This window comes from Neodiprion pinetum, chromosome 2, assembly GCF_021155775.2.
Source record: "Neodiprion pinetum isolate iyNeoPine1 chromosome 2, iyNeoPine1.2, whole genome shotgun sequence".
NCBI classification, from domain to species: Eukaryota; Metazoa; Arthropoda; class Insecta; order Hymenoptera; family Diprionidae; genus Neodiprion; species Neodiprion pinetum.
This window is the reverse complement of record NC_060233.1, coordinates 37,658,541-37,677,892: the sequence shown is the minus strand read 5'-3', so window position 1 is coordinate 37,677,892 and position 19,352 is coordinate 37,658,541. Positions and strand designations below refer to the sequence as shown.

The following is a 19,352-nucleotide window of genomic DNA, read 5'->3' as shown; positions in this document are numbered from 1 at the left end:
AGATGATTACCAATGCAGAATTTTATTTTAATATTACTGAGTTCGGTGTGATTTCGGTGATTACGAAATGATTTCGAACGATATTGATCCTTCAATCGTTTCGATGAAACACCCTTCGATAAAAAGCTTTTTCTATATCGAATAAAATAAGAGATTTGGTAAGGAAAAAATTGACGAACTCGCATTGAAATGAATTCGTAAAAGCGAAGTCTGGCTCAACTTATCGCAGTAAACGAGCGCTGCTAACTCGAGGATGGAACTCCTTGAAATCAAATCATCTGACTCAAAGCAAATCTACTGAATACATATACTACATAGTATATACGTGGATCCGTTTTTCATCGTCAGCTGTTGATCACGTTACACGAAAGATCATAATAAGAATCCGCTAGAAGTAGAAACAAAAGGAAAGACAAACAACGAAGAACGTCTGTGAAATTGTTTGAAAAATCAAAAGACTCGAGATTAACTAAAAGCAAAGAGGATCGTTTCTGCGCCATCGGGTCTACGTCTACATACATACACGTATAAAATAAACAAAGCTGAAGATGGAAGGATAAGAAGCGGGGAGAATATACACGTGATAATCAATAAATCGCTAATACAACAGAAGCGCATTGCTGTTATTGTTATTATTAAACGTGACCACGTGCAAACACTTCTCTCGTCTCTTTGTTATACGCGATCGCTACAACCGCATGCGCGGAATATTCTGCATCGGAAATGCAGTAAAAACCGTGGCGTGATTGAATGAAAGGGAAGTGGAGCAGAGAAAAGAGAAAAAATCAAGGGGAACACGGAGAGAGAATAGAGGGGATGGGGAAAATAAGAGAGAAAAAAAAGCACTTCCTTTATCCACTGGTAAATCTTTTACGCACTGGTTGGTACATGCCTGTAATATACGGCGTACAATAAGGGTCCTATCTTGAGGTACGCTTATGCTCCCGTTTACGTACGTATTGTACATACTTGTATAGCAGGTATATGAAATTGTATGTACGTGTAGCCATAAGGCAGGGAGTATATGAGAATATGATTTGCATAGGCATTAAAAAGGCAATTAAAACCGCACCCCGTCTCTCGGGTAAGTGTCGTTACTTTTATTTCTCGAGTCGTAACTCGCCCACACCTTCGAAACGCCGTCTGGTGTTTCCTGCCCTCCTGTCGGCTCTCCCGACGTTTCCCTCCTCGCCACCTGCAACCTTCGTCTTCTTCTTCTTCTTCTTCTTCTTCTTCGTCTATCCCGAATTACGCTTTAACGTCCCAACAAATTTCGGGTTGTTGGTTTCCTGGTCGAGGATAATCTACGCGAATCTGTAAGTGTTTGTCCGGTGGTGCCACCCGGCTATCTACATCCCTTACCTCTTTCGCTCGGCAGGGGTGAACTCGGAGTTAAAAGTGCCCCGCCCCTATCTACACACCGTAGTCCGGTGTTTGCTCCCCCGGGATGATATTTTATGTTTGCAAAACGAACGATGTTTGAAAGTGGAATATTAAGGGATGAAATAATCGCTGAACAAAGGAAATGGATCAAAAGCTCGCTCCGTCTACGTCCGAGCTTTGCGCGGGTGATTGTATTTGTTTCCCCGACATTGAAAAAATCGGATTTCAAAACGATCAACGTTCGTCAATCTGCCGCCGACGGAATCCTCCATATTCGATCAATTATTTGCAATTAAACCCGGCGACTGCGATAGTATGTAACTTCTAATCAGCAATTAGGGCTGTGCAGCAGATGATGGCGTGCAACTGTATAATGGAACATTAAGTGATTGACCGCCGACGTTGTCGGACACGCCTTCCTCAGTCACGCCACTCCGCCCTGTAATATGCCTACATCACCTCTCCGTGATGGTTGTAATTTTACGGATGAGTCTAGCCGGAAGAACGAAAGTAGCAAAAGTTGACCGGCACCCGCGTGTCTCTACCGACTTCGCTCAGCAAAATTACGTACCCGCGCTGTAAACGCCGTAATAATACGATACGGCATCGATGATAACAATCGCAGGTATAATTATAATTTTTCTCCATTTGCATCGGATGTGTCGCGGTAAGAATTTATTAATCGGCTACGTCGCGCGCGCATTCCCCGGATAATATCTTGCGACTCGAGAAGCCTGCGTCAAGCCTCCGGGGATGGAAGGGTGTCGGATTGTTCGATACTGCAGCTACGGTTGCACGGACGGGTGAACGGTGCGGGATTTCAAGAAGCTTGATTAACTTTCGAAGAAAATTTCCACGGCGGAACGATCGGCTGGCGTCGGTGCCCGAGGGATGCAGCGAGGAGCAGGTTAATTAGATCGTGTTTGCGTGCACGCGTGTTGTTGGGTATCTACTGACACAGATGTAAGCGTCTGTGTCAAGATTTTGCCCTGTACGGACAATTATTGATCATAAGCGGAGTTCTCGGAGACTTCCGTTTACACATCCAAGGAGTCGATTCTACCTCGGCGAAAGCTGATCGCGAGTCTCGTATTATGTATTTTCTCCTAGAAACTGACAAGCCTAATGCTTTGGGGTAGTTTGAACTTTGCGTTATTATACAAGAAGGATACAAGAAGAAGTCTGGTCGAGGAAACCGGCGAGATGGGGATCGAGAATATCCCAGGAAATATTGAATTTAATATACTCTTAACGGGTGTTCCGACGATGCCTGAAGAACGTGGACGGGTGGCCGGATTGCGTGTCTGGAAAAACTTTTCGTACGGCAATGTTGTCGTACCTTCTATAATTAGTGAAAAGGTAACAAATCGACTTTCTCGGCGTTGGCAAAAAGAAGGAAACTTCGGCTCCACGCCGTGTGGGGGTGAAGAGCTAATTTGAATTTGTCTCAGAAGTCGCAACAATAAAAATAAATCATTGTTATTACCGAACCGAGTCATTATGGGGGAAGATTTTAGCGTTACTTTATGCAAAGGGAGGCGGTAATAATTCAAGTTCGCAAGGGCGGCGGGGCGGGAGGAACTCGAGGGTGAAAAGAGAGAGCATGCATACGTCACGCGCTCTGTTCTCACCGTATGCGCTAATAAGAACAGGGACTAGGAGAAGGAAGACTAATTTCGAATCCTGTCTGACGAAAAGTTCCGGGTCACCGGGGGAAAGTAATTCGAGGAAAATTATAATAGTAAATAAAGAAGGTCTTTCGTAATTAAATTACCTACTTTCGTGAACCCAGGTCTCGTGTATACGGTTCACTACATCAAAAAGCACAGCGCACGAACCGGTGAGCTAACTTCTAGCAGTTCCTGCTAGCAATAAACTCTTGCACCCTGCAAGAAGAACCCGCGGGTCCCGTCGTAGAATTTCAGAGTTATTTACTACCGAGGTCAGAACTCCGGTACGTTGCGTTCAGCAAATGAAAAGTATCCGGAATGTATGTATGTACATTGTACACACGCACGTGAATGATGAAATTAATCGGTGCGGGGGGGGGGGGGATTAGAAAAACATTTCGAGAAAATCTAGCGGTGTAAATAATTTTCTGTACACAAAAATGCTGCAAAATCTCTCTGGTTCGATGTTTCGCATAACAAACTTGCATTATTCGAGTTTCTCTCGTCATTGAGGAATACCCGAATCGCTGTAAAATTTCAAACCCACCGACCAAAACACGAGCAAATTGTCCCCCGAACGTCCTTACGTGACTTGTCAGAGGCAGGAAACGCGGTTATTTGTTAATATTCTCTTCCGGCCAAGGGGCGGGGGAGGCGGGGAATCCCGATGTCCTTGAACAGGAGCGTCTCGTCTCGACCCTGCAGGGGGTTGAAACGTATGGTTAGTTCGCGTGCGTAAAAGCGGGAGGCAGGCGGGCAGGCAAAGAGAGGCGGGAGAGAATCCCTCGCCTGCAGGCCTCGCCGCTCATGGCGTCTTGGTATCTCCTCGGATCTACGCGGTGGTTGTCCCCCATGAATCACACCCCTATCTTCGGATAGAATATACGGTAAGCGTATTTACAACGGCACGCCACTACCAACCCTTGCTCAGGAGGGGTATAACACACCTGCAAAGTATAAGGTAATCTCTTCCGATCAACCTGTTTGTTTAATGCCTATGTAAATATGCCCTATTAATTAACTTGCTAGTAACGTGTATTTTGGCTATTAATTCACTGAATCGCCCCCGTGATCCAGACGTTGGATAATAAATTTTTCCCGATTTTCATTTTATTTTTCTCTACCCCTCCACCGCCGCCTTCTCTATTTTATTTCTCGCGCCGTTTTCATCCCCTACGTCACACTTCCTCTTTCTCCAACAGCATCCGGGCTGCTCGGTTCCTTCTGTCGTTTGATCGATGGTCTGTCACGTCTGCATGCTACGTGAAAATAGTAGTCGCGAATTAAAGGATCGACGTGTACTTAATTTTCCTTTGACTTCTCGCTTATCTTCACACCGTTGCGCGTTTCATCTTTGTCGCTTTTCACGAACATTATATCGTACTCGTATTAGCTTTTCAACGTGTGCGTTTTTCCTTTCCGTCGAATTCGGGTTATTCAATTAGAAAAAAATATCCTTTCAGGCAGATATAAAAGTTAGAGGGGGTGAAAATTTAACGAATCTGGAAAACTGGAAAACTTTTTTTCCCTTATAAAGTTTCTTCTACACAACTTGTTCTTTCAGCGTGTCGTGGAGAAATTTTCACAAAAAAATCCGAGTCCGGAATTCTTTCGTCATATCTCCGATACTTGGGCATGAATTGATACGGAATAGAATTTTTCTCGTCTGTCTACAAGACGACGCAGAGTACTCAATTATGTCGGTTAAATTCTTGTACGGATATTCGCAAAATACTCGCGTACCATTGATAAAACGTATCGTTTATGCTGTTATTTCGACATGTTAAATTTCGAAAAGGTAAGGATAGGTTCAGAATATTGTTCCGGGTAGCGAGTAGACGTTCCAAACATAGTCAAAGCCGTTTTCTTTCATGTCGGAAACGAAGAAGCCGGTCGCGAGCCAACGATAGGAAAGTTCAAAGATTAAGATTAATAGTGCTTGGCAAATCCGAACGAATAAAACGTTCCGCTTTTTTGCTACAGAAATACCTGTGCGGTAAAGGTATAATAACACAAAGGTATATCTGCGATATGGTATACGAGTATACTTATACCTGCATGTATAATATATAGATTGTGTCCCGGGTGAAAACCCCTAAAAATATATGTGTACAATGTATACGTATATGTGTATTTTATATATATATATGTAAAGGAAGTAAAATTCCAGCCGAGCCGTAAATGAATACAAACTACCGGTAATACGAAAGTCGGTGCTGAATTTCCATGTAAATATGATGCATGGAGCTTTTAAGTCACGCCCTAAATAAAACGGAAAGGCCTGAATACAAACGGGGGTGCAGAGAAGGAGAAGGAAATAAAGGCTGGTACGGAACTCGCGTAAGCGTCTCCGGCTAGGCCGATCTTACGTGTGTTACGTAAGGCGAAATTATACCTACGTGGCGTTCGAAGCTTCTTGGAAGAATTTAAAAACGGAACGAGGAGCCGCGGAGTCGGGCTAACCGAGGTGATTATACGCTCTCGTGATTATGTACCAGAAGCCCTGAAAATAATATTATCTTAGCTTTTTGCAAGGCTCCAGGTCCGGTCCTCTCCTTCAATACCGTCTAAGAATATCACCGGAAAAATATACAACCTACCTACAACTTATCCCTAGGACATTAACGCCCATCGTGATTATGGAGTCTCAATTTTATCGGTAACACCCGTTTATTTTAGCAGCTCTTTTATTGCATTGTCTAAATTCATCCCGTGAACGTGCCGGAAGATATGGATGACGGAAAAATTGTTCGACCAACAATTGTTTCAACTCGCGGGATTTTCCACCTCTGGTAAAACTGAAACTGGAACTATGAATTTCTAACGGAAAACTCGTTTCGGTAGATTTAACAATTATTGACGCTCGGTATTGGCCACAAAACAAGCTCGATAATGCGCCCGCTAATGACTCTGCGCGAATCCGCTTTACAGGCGGATACACCGACCAATCGACCTATCCGATAGAGTAATGAGACGTTAATTGTTGATCGTTACAATTTCCCGGTAACGTATGAATTTTCTCTATTATAAATTCAACGCTGCCGGTTGGTCGGGCAGCCGCAGTCACGCGCAAGTTTGCTGTGAACGGTTTGAACGCGTTTGTTTACCGTTCAAATTCGATGTTACACCAGAGTCGACGAGCGATCCGATACGTATTCATATAACTGCACAATTTCTGCAGTGTAAATAACGTTGATATTTTTTTTCTATTTCCTCATATTCCGAACGTTTTTTTGTTCGCGTTCATTGTTGTAACGATATTCGACGCTTCGGAAAATGCCAGGAAAAAGTTAACAATTTTGCACATATGCTCATATTCACGGTGAAAACGACATACCGATTCGGGATTCTAGAGCTTGATTTTCCGACTTTTGATCTTTGATCTGTTATGCATAATGTCGTTCAATTAAGAAACTTTGCCAAGTGTCTAACCAACGTCAAACATCCTCCGTTAGTCGGATACAGGCTTCTGCAATTCACGGCAATCGTACGTATATCTCGAGTTGTGCTTCGCGGTCCGCTAAATATTAAATCGTTGCCGTGAGGCGTCTATCGGTTACCGAGAACGTGAGCTTCCGCGGTTCTCAAGTATCCGGTCAAAATAACGACACTGTATTCAGCTACGGTCGAAAAAATAGTAAAAGTAATAATCTGAGGTGTGTATACATACATTCAATTTAGTCCAAACAGGAGAGCGATAAGTGTCTGAAATGATATAAATCGCCATACCTTATTTCATAATTTTATTGATCTTTGGTATAAACATTCGGTTATACCTACTGGCTTTCAAATACAGCGTAATTATCGTACGATATTAATAAAAATCTAAAATAGATCTGGGGAAATAGATGGTCCGAAGCGTCACGTGTTCGAATCCATCGATGACGAGATCCAATTTGCCCGAACTTCTTTGTCTTTCGTTTATTTTTGTCGTGCTTATTTTCCTCGGTTTTCCAACTCTAAATCAAACATCGCGACGTCTTTGTTGTACGTTCCTTTTTACCATGACCTCGTTAAAGAATCAGAACTGTTTGGAAAACTTCTTTTCTTCTTTGAATATCGACGAAGACGGACTCCAACTGTATCAGAAAATGTCGTTGCTAAAAAATTCCAAATGTGACTTTATTTAACAATGATGAGAAAAGTACTTATTTCATGTACACACAAAGGACAGGTAATCTACAACTGCCGTATCTCCATCGATATAAGAGCCTTTAAGTATCAAATGTTCACCTTTCGGTATTGTTCGATTTCATTAATCAAAGCTTATGAGTTTCCAAATTGAGCGGGAGCTCAAGCGGTAGGTTACTGCCTAAAGTTGTCCGAGCTGTTTGTTTTCCGAGAAAATTAGTTGTACATACGAAAATTGATAAAGTTCGTTCGTTCGGCGAGGAAAATTCTAGGAAAAGGCTCGATATTGAAAGAAGATCAAAGTCTGACGAGCCCAAAGACGTCCTAAGATTGCTCGTCGACTCTCGAGAGTGCTTGAGACTAATCTTAAGCGAGGTGTGGCTTGCATCTGATTCGGAGTATCACATCCACCTACCGCGTATTGAACAAACAATTCGGTTCAACAAACAAAATGGTATCCCGGATTTTTTTATCACAGTTATTATGGTACTCAAGACGAATTAGCCTAAGGCCTCAATTTGTTGCGCCAATACGAGTGGGTGCGTGTCGTGCGGAATCGTGGGAACAAAAAAATCCGTAAAGTTAAAAGTCCGATGAAATGTAATCGGTACGGAAAGCTGTTCGAAAGTGCACTTCGCAATCGTATAACGAAAGTGGGCGAATGGCAGCCTCTACACTGCGCTACGTTGGTGCAGGGAAAACTCTTTGCGTGAAATCTCGGTATTTGATACTGAAAATGAGAAGCTCAAGAGTCGAGTCGAGTCGAGTCGAGGTACATTATACGGTATGGAGGAAAGTTTTCAGGCTAACTTCGAAGTCGGATGTAGGCATTCAACGAACGCGAGTCCCGCTCGGATCGTGGACCGTTTCAGGAAATGTTACTACTTCGGTTTCAGTTTCTTGGGAATAATCGGGATGCATTCCCGAGAGGAACGATGCTGTATAACTGATAATTCTCGTGTGTTTTGAATTTGAACCACGATTAACGAACTGGTTCGTTTTACACGCTCCTTCGTCCTTCGGGGACCCCTGAATCCGCACCTCAGGACGATTCGGAGTATCGAATGTTCCAGGCATAAGTCTTGCTCGTCTCTGACGCGAATCGAACAACCGAGTCCCCGGAGGCATCCTCGATTTCTGATGCTCCTCGGCCACACGGTGGAGTCTCAATTACCCGAACGCCTCGTTAGAACAGCTGGAAAGTCTCGTATTCTGCGGGGGGTGGGGGTGAAAAAAGGCGTCAGATTTCCCCGAGCGTAACGACGGACGGAATACGACGTTTACTCGAAAATAATCTACAAGAAGTTGATATTTTTCACAGTGGCCTCAAGTTTGGAATCAAGGAAGCAAAAGGTCTGGGGTAATTATCTTCATTTCGGCTTACCGTTTGATAAAAGTTACAATCGAATTCGCGATGGCCGGCTATCGGAACAGGGAAAATTAGCAACTATCGTTTGCACGGGTAATAAATTTGCTCGCTAGTCCGAGAATAATTTTGGTTGGTGGTTACCGTATCGGTAGAGAAATATTTAACAGAATTAGAACATCCCACGCTGACGTTGCACGGGGTTAATACATGTCTACCCGATTGTTGATTTGAATTGTTGTTACTATGAAAACCATTTCCCCCGGATTCGCATTGCGGACCGTTTGCACCGGCTGCAGCAAGGCCTGCATTGTAATGCAGATTATTGGCTTATAAATTATACAGAGAAAATAATTCCCGGTGCATCGTGCGCAATCGTCGCTGATACTCGCCACTGTAATTCGTATCAGGTGAACGGGAAGAATTTACAAATTTGTTTCGCATGTGACCGTGGTTGTAATTAATTTCCCCATTTTCTCGTTTCTCATTTTCAGATGAAGAAAAGGAAAACTGCTGGGAATCGAAAGTCTCACCCGCGATAATTGGACTGGTACCAAATACCATGACGAAATTCCGCGACTCCGCGTTTGAACTTTGTCGCCTCGTCCTGCACTCGACCTGCGAATTTTCACCGGATGACAGATCGACGTCGTTGAATCCTCGTCAACTCAATAATGGTGAGACTGGCAGCATGTATTATACATTATACGCGAATCGTCATGAGTGCACGGTGCCGGGAATATCGCAACAATACCTGCGACAGAGGCGTGTAAAATCGTGCATACACGTCGCAGGCGAGGTGCACGCGTTACTCGCCATAATTTTCCACCGCCCCAGTCTATCGACAATGACAGCGGTGATTAGGGTTGCACGATGCAATACCTACCTTTCCTATACGTCGTAAATTAAAGTTAACCCTGTATTAACGGAGAATTTCGCCGATTCATCCAACCGCGGGATTTCGGCAATCCGAACAAGCGATCTACGCAACACGTTAAACGCGTCTATAATAAACGAGAGTGCCAATTCTCTCTGCGTCTTTTTATACCGTCGAAATTACATCGACTTGATCAATTATATTCTACATGTAGGTAGGTAATGGCTCGTCACCGAAAAATTAAATCGCGTATAAGGCGCCTACGTTGTACAGGGCGTGTTGAATTGCCGTCGCGGATCACGTTTCCATGGGGGATTTGCTCCGATCATGCATACGTATATACGTATATATACATATATATGTATGTATATATATTTTCACGATGGAATTTTTAATCCCGACGAATGGGGGAGGGAATATTGAACCGTACGCCTCGCTGCAGCAGGCTTCTACGGCTGCCTCCGAGAAGTGCATCATGCACAAGGGATACGTTACTCCAGTATGACGTAGAGCGGATTAAACGACACGCGAGCTTGCAGCGCTGCGCTTTGCCTCGTTCTTTCGGTTAATCCAAGCTTACATGATATGCAGGGTATAACGTCGATTTCGGTTCATCGCGAAATATTCCCCGTCTCAATTCGGTGGGGCGCACCTTTTGCGCTGCACTAGGAATTCTGGGCTTTTTTCACCGGACCCGATCGTCTCCTGTGCCTGCGGAAACGCTTTCCAATACCGCCCGCGCAAAATGGTCTTCCAGATTTCGACTCCTCTTTCATTTCTCTCTTTTTTCTTTCGTCGTTTTTTTCGTACTCAGTTTTTATATTTATTTTTTTCCACACTGAAGTCGGGAGGGTGGCTCTGCGGGATCGTGATAGGGGATGATTTGACGGTATGTGGAAAGAAACGGGAGAACTAAAAGGGAGGGTGACACTCGCCTGAAATCCATTTGTACGCATCAAACGTCCCGCATCCGACGTTACGCGTGCCTATACTACTCGTCGCGATTTCCTCTCGGTATCGTTTTCATTCTTACAATAACTGCACACGATTCGAATCGTCGATATTCCAGTTCCGTTATAACTGTGCGTAAAATTTTGTGTATACAATGACGAAGCTAACTGCACGGCAGAATCTTCGCGTAAAGATAACCTCGGTGCTTGAAATTGCAGGCGAAATCGTTACCTGTGTCCAACGATAAGAACCCTGTTTCAACGCTAAAGGGAAAAATAACTCACCTACCTAATCGTCGATCGTCAAGGAAACTATCGCAATCGTATTCCCTTCGGTTCATTTGTTGCTGGTATATAACGAACGTGGTTCCAATCTGCGCGAACCTCGAGTGCCCGTTACTTGTCCATAATACTTTGTTAGAGAGCCATGGGATTACTTTTATTCCGAAAAATCAAGTACCGTAAATATCATCAGTCGTCTTCACCTACTTGCCATTCCGTCGCTCGCGTTGGCGGAAAATTTGAGGGCCCTAGTTTCGTCGTCGTTTTTTCTTCCCATCAGCTGATTTGTTTTTGCATTATTCCTCTCTCTCTCTCTCTCTCTCTCTCTCTCTCTTTATCACTCTCTTCTTTGTCCAAGCATTTGTCCCGTTTTCAAAATTATACGAGGTAAGAAGTTACGAAATGTACCTTGTTATACATATCGAATCACTACGTAGGAAAACGGGAAGAGAAACAGTCTCCGAGGGTTGCGTAGCTTGCGAATGTTGCAGGGTCTGCAACCATCCCGTAGAACCAAGTCAAATAATTGCACCTAAATAAGGCATTAGCAAATTAGCCGGACTCGCTTCGCCTCGCCTCGCCCCGCCTCGTGGCTCCGAAACACTGACATAGAATGAGAATGGTTTCCTCTCCTAGCCAACCGACCACGGTCCTCCGGACTCGCATCTCCAGCCCGGAGGACCCGGCCATATCCCCGGGGAAGAAACGGTCCGAATTGCCTCTCCGGCAGTCAATTTACGAACAATCCCGCCTTTCTCTCCGACGTGCATCATATCTCCGACGTCCTTCTTCATTCCGCCGTCCGTTCAGTCGGTACCCGGAGGATTTCACCCTCTGCACTATACATGCGGACGATTCGTTGACATATAAACGCGCAGGACCGTTTCGCCGCGGAATACCGCCGAAGATTCGGTCTGCGCGACGAGTATCCTCTGCTTATTTCCTCGATAATTCGAACGTGGATCGTGCGATGGGAATGAATTGTTCCCGTCTGGCTGCGCGCTGATTAGCAAGTCGCATGTACGACTCGAGCTTGCGGACATGCGAGTCAGGCTTCGGTTCGCCTATCGCAACACGACGAGGTCGACGAGGTTCTCGGGTGTCGTGTGTTACCACCAGATACCGCAACTCCGGGGCATAACTCATACTCAGCCAGGACAGCGTTGCCACTCGCTTGCTTCAGCGCCACGGAGCCAATCCGGTGGGATTTCAGCTGCGTTTCGCCCGCACGCGTCGTGCGATAGCAAATATTCTCGACTGATTGGTCTCGGTCCTTTGGCGAACCGTTCCGAAAGCTCGTGATCGGCTCTCGATACGACCGCCTGCACCCAGGCGGAAGGGATGCGTTCTTTGTTACACTACTCGAGACACTCTGATCGTTATCGACTGAAACAACAGACTTCTGGCTATTATTTTCATACTAAATAGCAATATCTATCCACTCGTACGATACATCGGAAATATTCTCTCCGATATTACGACGGCGGATTCTCGATATCTCGAGAACGCTTAACCAAACAGTCTGTCTTCCACCCTCGCCCTCCGCCCTGACATTCCTACCCCTGGTCGCTCGTCGCTGCTCGACGTTGTCTCACCCTACTTCGCGATAATTCTTGTGTCTACAACACCGGAACGAGAGGGAATACGTGTATCGGTGTTCCCGTTAGTCAGCCGGAAAGTCGAATGCTTACTCTTGTCTTATTCCGTGTTGGTGGTGGGAGAGCGACTCGTGCCTCTAGCTCGCTTTGGTCCGGGGATAGGATTTTGGAAATTTAAATCATCCCCCCTATAAATTCCGGAGTGCAGTGCACAGACCCGACGAACTACCGGGAATAAAACCAATCCCACTTGGAACTTGCATCGAAGGTTTTACCAGCCGTGCCCTGCAGCCGAAGGTATAAGAGGAGAACTTTTTCACTCACTCGTTTCGCGAAGTGGCAAACTATCGGAAAAGGTCGCTCTCAGATTAGACTAAATTTTATGTCCCGTACCCTTTCCTCGAATTTATTCACGACCCCGAGGATGCCGCGTCAGCTTACTCAGGGTAAATTCAACCGCCCCCAATTATCGAAGATTGTTAATTTTCCATTTCGCGATACGGTCAATACACTTTTCCCTGTCATTCGTTCGAGCAGGAGCGATCGTCCCGAAGGTAAAATCACAATGCCAATACTCCCAAACGAATTAGTATTCTTCGTTTATTACATCCAGGAATTCACCCGCGATCCTCGCCCACGCGATATATCCACCCTGAACGGTTACTTAAATTCAGCATTCCGCTACGTATCTGTCGCTCTAGGCGCTCGATTATGTCGAATGTACGTGAGGCGAGAACCTGCGTCGGACTTTCCTCTTCCCTCCAGGCACGATCAAATACTCCGTTGAATAACGCGCGGCTTCGATGCCCCGGTTGAATATCACGGCGATAATCAAATTGTGAATGAGAATTAGCCGGTGGAGTTATTGTACGATTCGCCAGTCGCGTTACTTGACTTTTATTACAACTAATTACCGGTTGAACGATTTAGCCCGATCAACGTCGGCAAAACCCCTACAACGCTTCTCATTTACCCAGGAATATATATATATTTTTTTTTTTCATCCCTTAATCACCTCGGATTTTACACCACCTTAACCTGATATCGAGAGGGAGGGTGACTAAAATTGGAATGGCTGTAATAACAATTACGAAGTGGCCGCGGGGTGATCTTTTTAATGAGAACAGCTTCGTCAAGACGTAAGGAGAACACCTGGTGTGCCTTAATTTTTACCCTAATTGGCTCGATGCTTTCGACAGGAATACGACAAGCCCAACTAACCTCCTATAGGATATTATTCTTCTCTACCTCTTCGCCAAAGATCATTATCATAAATAATTTAAAGACAAGGAGTAAAACTCGTTGTACCAAATGCACGAGCGATGTTGAACTATAATTTTGTAATCTATAAACTCGGAGCTGAAATTAACATATTCATTTTTCTCTTTCACCAACGATTAATGGATTCACTCGGTTCGCGTTAAACCGACACTCATAGACGCGATACAAAATCTGGTATATTCGTACGATTCATCGTGAATGAATAATTCGATACATCGTTCGAAGAGGATGTTCCTTCCCAGTTTTAACGAAGTAGTCGTAGCGCTAACGATCGTCGCGTCCCCTTCATAATTCAAAAGTGACTTGAGATAGGCGTGACGTCGCGTAGTTGGCTGATTGACTTGAGGCCACGAGCTACTTTCCAGTAAGTTATTTAAATATAACCCCTCGTTATAGACTGAAAAGAAAATGAAAAATTAATCCAAGACGGCGAGAAGCTCCGATTCCGCTTCCGTGCTCCGTGGCGTGGCTTTCGTCGAGAAGACGATCTGCCTGCAGTGGCCGCACAGCCACATTCCACAAGGCTCTTAAGGCGAGAGCTCTAGACACCCTCGATCCTCCCTCGGTTTCCACATACCGCAATTGGGGTGGTCATTTCACGCGGGCGATGCTGCCGCCCCGGAATTTTGATAGAAAATATTCCCATGTTGCGAGGAGTTTAATTATCAGAGAAAAAGCCACATGCTTTCGAAATTTGGTCTCGAGGGAGAAGCCCCAACGAAAAAAGTAAAAAATCAGCCAGGTCAGCTGATCGTTCCTCGTAATTACAGAACGCATATTTCCAAGCCACTCGAGATGCTTCAACGCTCGGTTCCATTGACATCTGATCGATGGGCGTGAGTCGTTTGACTGCAGGTTCGTCAAAAGCGCGACCGATGGTCAAAGCTCTTGGTGTAATTACGCGACGCCGTTGATCGGCTGCACTTTGCCAACTTTCCACCGCCTCGCTAACTTAATTAACGCTATTTGGGGAAGTGTCGTCGGTGGAATAACTCCGCTCATGGGCACGGATTTTACACGTCGCTCCTGCGGGGATCACCCGATGTATTCTTCGTCCGACCCAACCGTTGAGCCCTACTACTGCAGCCGTCGCGAGTCGGTGATTATTTGGTTTTTCTCTCTTTCTTCTCGTTTCATCGACGATCGATTCGGCGAAGGGGAATCCTCGAGGTACTTGCGCGAGCTGGTTTGTCACCGCCACGGTGATCGAGGGCGATAAAATCGGCTCGTTTACCGTCACGTGCGTGCGTTGTGTACCCGCAAGGCCGAAGTCCGTCTGTCAGCCCGGCTACGTGCGTGATGAATACAAAAATATAAATAATTAATCCACGGCACTCCTGCACGTTTACGTAAGCTGCGTGACCGATCGATTTTTCAGCAACATTTCTCGTAGCTAACGGAATCACGCATGTTATCAATCTATGATACCTTCAATTTCGCTCGGATATCGAACGTATCTACCGCGCTGCAATCTAAATCGGTGATTTAGGATCTTCGGTAACTCCGTCGAAACGGAGTGCGATATAAATTTTTAAACTAGCATATTTCCATCAGCGATTGCTAATTGAATCAAGCGACGCGTAATTCGCCTCCGTGATCGATGACGGAACCCACATTATGATAATTAACGCAGGCTACTTCATACACGTACCGTGGTAAATGGTCGTGCATTTTCGTAATTAGCAGCACGCACTGCTCGTCGCGGGTGCCCGCCTATAATATGTTATATGTATGTATAGGTACACATGTTTGTCAGGGAAATTTTCATTAGGGGGGTAATGTAATCGGCTGTAATATATTGTTTACTTTGTCAACGAGTTCCGAGCTATGGCGTGACCCAGCGAGCGGTTGTAAACAAGCTCAAAATTCACCACGGTTGATGGATAATTAACGTCAAAAGGCAGGATTCTTGCCTGTGTGTTATTTTTCAAACACGATTACGACGAGGACCTTTCCCCGTAATTATTATATCTTACTCACCGATTAAATTCCTCGGTAGATCTTTCCCCGGCTTGTATATTCTCCCGTGTTCAAATAGCAATTTATACGTATACGTGTGTATGTAGAACTCTTGACAAGCAACAATTTCGCTTTTTTTTTTCTTTTATTCCTCTTTCTTTTCTTTTTTCACAGACCCTGTACGGATAAAATAACAACAATCAGGCAACTCCTGTTCTCTATACTTTGCAAATCTTCAAACTGTACTTTATTTTTGTGTTTCATTTACCGCACGGTTACGAAAAATTAACTCAAGAGAAGGAAAAAATCATTCGACGGGGTGAATTCGCCCCAATCGGCACGTGCGGTTCAAACGGACCGTTAACCTGACCGATACCTCGACGGGGCGCGTAATTCGGAAACTCGCGTGCGACGGTCGGAGGCGCGTCGTTGCGACGGAGTTCGACGATCAGTGGCGTCGCGACGGCTAACGGGCGCAGACTGACTCGACGCCGGACGTCCCGACGCACCGTTGAGGGCGCTCGCCTTTTCCTCGCAGTTCTCCGGCTTTCGCGGCGGCCGGCAGCTCGCGCATCATCCCCTAATATCCACGCGACGCAACGACGCCGACGCCGCCGGTTCTTTCGCGCACCCTTCGCTTACACATGGAAGATGGCAGTGGGGGTGGTGAACGAGAGCGAGAGAGAAATCGGCTCCAGCGCCAAGGGATGCAACAGTTGTTCATCTGACGCCTCGCGGCCTCGCCGTTGGCCTCGGGCACGGATGAAATTTCACTTTCTCCATATTTGTTTCTTTTTTTTTTTCAATCCTCTCTCTCTCTCTCTCTCTCTCTCTCTCTCTCTCTCTCTCTCTCTCTCTCTCTCGCACTTTTTGTTTCAGCCGGAGAGCGGGGCAGTTGACCGCCGACTAGGTCCAACCCCTTTTCTATCCATCAACTTTTACGCCGCAGCGAAAACGCGACAATTTGTCCGCAGGATTAGAGGTGCAGTAATTTTGTACTTGCAGGTAAATCGAATTGATTTACGCTTGAGAATCTGCAAACACGTTACGAATTAGGGGTGAGTTTCGTAATTACTTTACACCACCTAACGCCGCCAACTCTCCTCGCTACGCATCTGATACCGTACAATTTCTGCTCCACAGCTATACAGATTTATGTATATAGTACAACTGATTCACGGTGGTGCATGTGAACTTCCAAACACAATTAGCTAACCCTCCGCAACCTGCAGCATATCGTGATAAATTACGGTTTGCGGTAAATCCGTGTACGGGTATTAATCATTTTCACTCTTAGTCCGTTATACGCTCTCAGTATTTTATCCGTATACACAGTTCGGTTCGCGATCGGCAATACTCGGATTAATTGTTCTCAGCCTAATTGAAACATGACGGTGTTCAATCGACGCTGAACAATCGTTACCTTGTCACGATTGTCCTTCCGAATCCCAGCGACGACTGCTCCGTACATCCATTTAACTCTATGATCGAGTGACCTAACGAAATTCTTCCTGCAGCGGATCAGGAGGTAGACGGAGGATCGGGGAGGGTCTGCATCCAGTGATATATACGTACATACGTATATACGTCGGGGAATACGTGACCGGTGCAAACGTTGGCTCTACCTATTTCCGGGCCGTGGTATCAGCGATCAGTATGCCAGAGTGGTGCGGCCGGTTAGCTAACGCGATTACTCCAAGGCAACCCTGATTACCGGACTCGTCTTCGTCTCCGTCTTCGCTTCGACGTTCGGTTTTCCCTCGGCCAGCGCGGAGAGACCGGGACCGAAGTCGCGGCTATTTGCGGCCAGCGTATAAAAGCGGAAAAATCCCAACGGTGAAAGGTGTTTGAAGCGTGAAAATCGAGGCGTTCGGGGATGACTCGGCGGTTTAACGAGGCCGCGCTGCAGCCAAGATTGTATTACCGTGTGAGTGAGCGAGTGAGTGAGAGATCTCGGATAGATAAATCCTCGAGCTTGCGGGGCGGGATCCGGCGATCAAAGTCTTCCGTTCAACAATTTCCACTCAATTTTCACGGGGCAACTGCCGAGCCACCGCGTGTATACCAATTCGCAATTGTGAAAAGTATGAGTAATGGCCAACCTCCAGGTTCGCTCCTAGCACATCGTATAATTACGCGACTTTGGCTTGGACCGTGTTCAACTATTTGCCTAACAATGCCTCTACATTAGTTTCCACCGTTTCCACGCCAACTCTATCTCGAATTCCCTCACAGTCGCGGGCAGCCAGCTGCAGTCGTCGCGTCTCCCTTGCAGCAGAGAAATTTGAACGTCTCTTCACACCGAGCTAACGCCTTCCCTCAACCTACAATCAAATTTCATTCTCGGATTACCCAAGTTTTCAACTCTCTCGCGCCGTTCCAATTTTCGTTCCACCAGTCGTTTCGTTACGCCTTCGATACCGCCGGTGGGTCGGTTTTTTCGTATCGCCACGGCAGAGAGACCGAGGGCGAAAAATATTTATATTTAAATAACTCGGTTAATGAGCAATATCCGTTTTACTCGAGAGTGAAAATAACCCGGAATAGCTTCGTCGAATATAAGTATTCGGATATCCTGAAGCGTTGTATACGTTACAACATCTGTACTACACTCTGCAGGCGTACGTGGCAGCGAAATAAGATGTTTGCCTCGGAAGAACGCGGTTGTAAATTAAACACCATCGTCAAGACGCGCACTACGCTTTGCCTCGGCGAGTAGAAATCGCGCGGTATTTGACAACGACGAAGATACAAGTCATATTTCGTGGAACACTCTGAGCTAAGAAAGAAGGCCCGCGATTGTATTTTTTTTTCAAATTTTGACGGAAACGAAGACGGATGAACGCCTTCCGGGAGACGTTGCAGCCACCCTCGGAAAGCCCCACTCCCAATGATACCTATAACACTTGTGTATAGGTATCTTTCTGTTTCCTCCTTTTTTCTCTTCTTCTTTACGCATCTATTTTTCACTGGAAATACCGGACGGTTTATCCTCAAGTCCTAACCGCGGCTTGACTGTTTTTCGCGCGAACGCGGCCGACTGCCTGCAACGTACATTCTGTACTGGCGGCGATCAAGAGTCCGTTAGCATTTTTTCGCCGGTTAGTATACATAATGTTGTAGTGCTCGAGAACGCTGTCGGGTTAGACCTGCACCCTGCAACATCCATCTCTGCCGTCACGCACAGGCCACCCCGCCACCCCCGCCCCTCGCCGCCTTCCCATTTCCCGTTTCCCGTTTCCCGTTTCCTCCCCGTTCGCCCCCTCTCGTCGGCTAGAACATTGTCGATTTTTCTCGCATGTAGGTGTTTGCGCACAAGTTTAGCGAATCACGTCCATAAGCAGCAGAGGCCGTTTTGATAAACGATCGGTTGTTTATCGAGATGAAATCGCGATATCTCCTAATGCCCATGGGCGCACGCACGGTTCATCCACGGGTTCGAGACTCTTATATAAATGAAGCCGGAAGTCCGAAACCCGGATACGGGGAACCGCGTGCCGCCACCCCGAGATGAGGGTAGAAATTCCCGGAGGATGAAGAGGGGATGCCCAGGTATTTACGGTCGGGTCTCAGTTCTCTCTCTTTCTCCGCAGGGCGCACATTTCGCTTTGGCTTTACGTCAACCTGCAGTACAAACTGAATACCGCGCCGCGGCTTGCGTGCCTCAACGAACAATAGCCCGACCATGGATTTCTCTGGCGCTAATTTAGATGCGCTGGTTGAAGCTGATCAAAATTTCTTCCGCACGACGTTCAAGATTATTATGCCATTACACTACTTCTCGAAAACCGTTATTACGGGTTTAACCGTCACGGTTACGCGTAAGGAATCGATTTTTTTCCTTCGAGTTTCCGC

General features: G+C 45.9%; 1 protein-coding gene across 2 annotated transcripts in view; it reads right to left on the bottom strand.

The window, feature by feature from the left end:
* The window catches only part of LOC124213032 (uncharacterized), a 162,301-nt gene extending 146,291 nt beyond the window's left edge, over positions 1–16,010 (bottom strand). The window contains exons 1-2 of one of the 2 annotated variants that reach the window (XM_069133636.1): positions 15,766–16,010; positions 15,519–15,674 (exon numbers count right to left, since the gene is read on the bottom strand). The gene's annotated coding sequence lies outside the window, so the exon portion shown is untranslated. Of the gene's footprint in view, positions 1–15,518 lie in introns of both variants that reach the window. The other variant, XM_069133638.1, reaches the window with a different exon arrangement.
* Between the last annotated feature and the right edge of the window lie 3,342 nt (positions 16,011–19,352).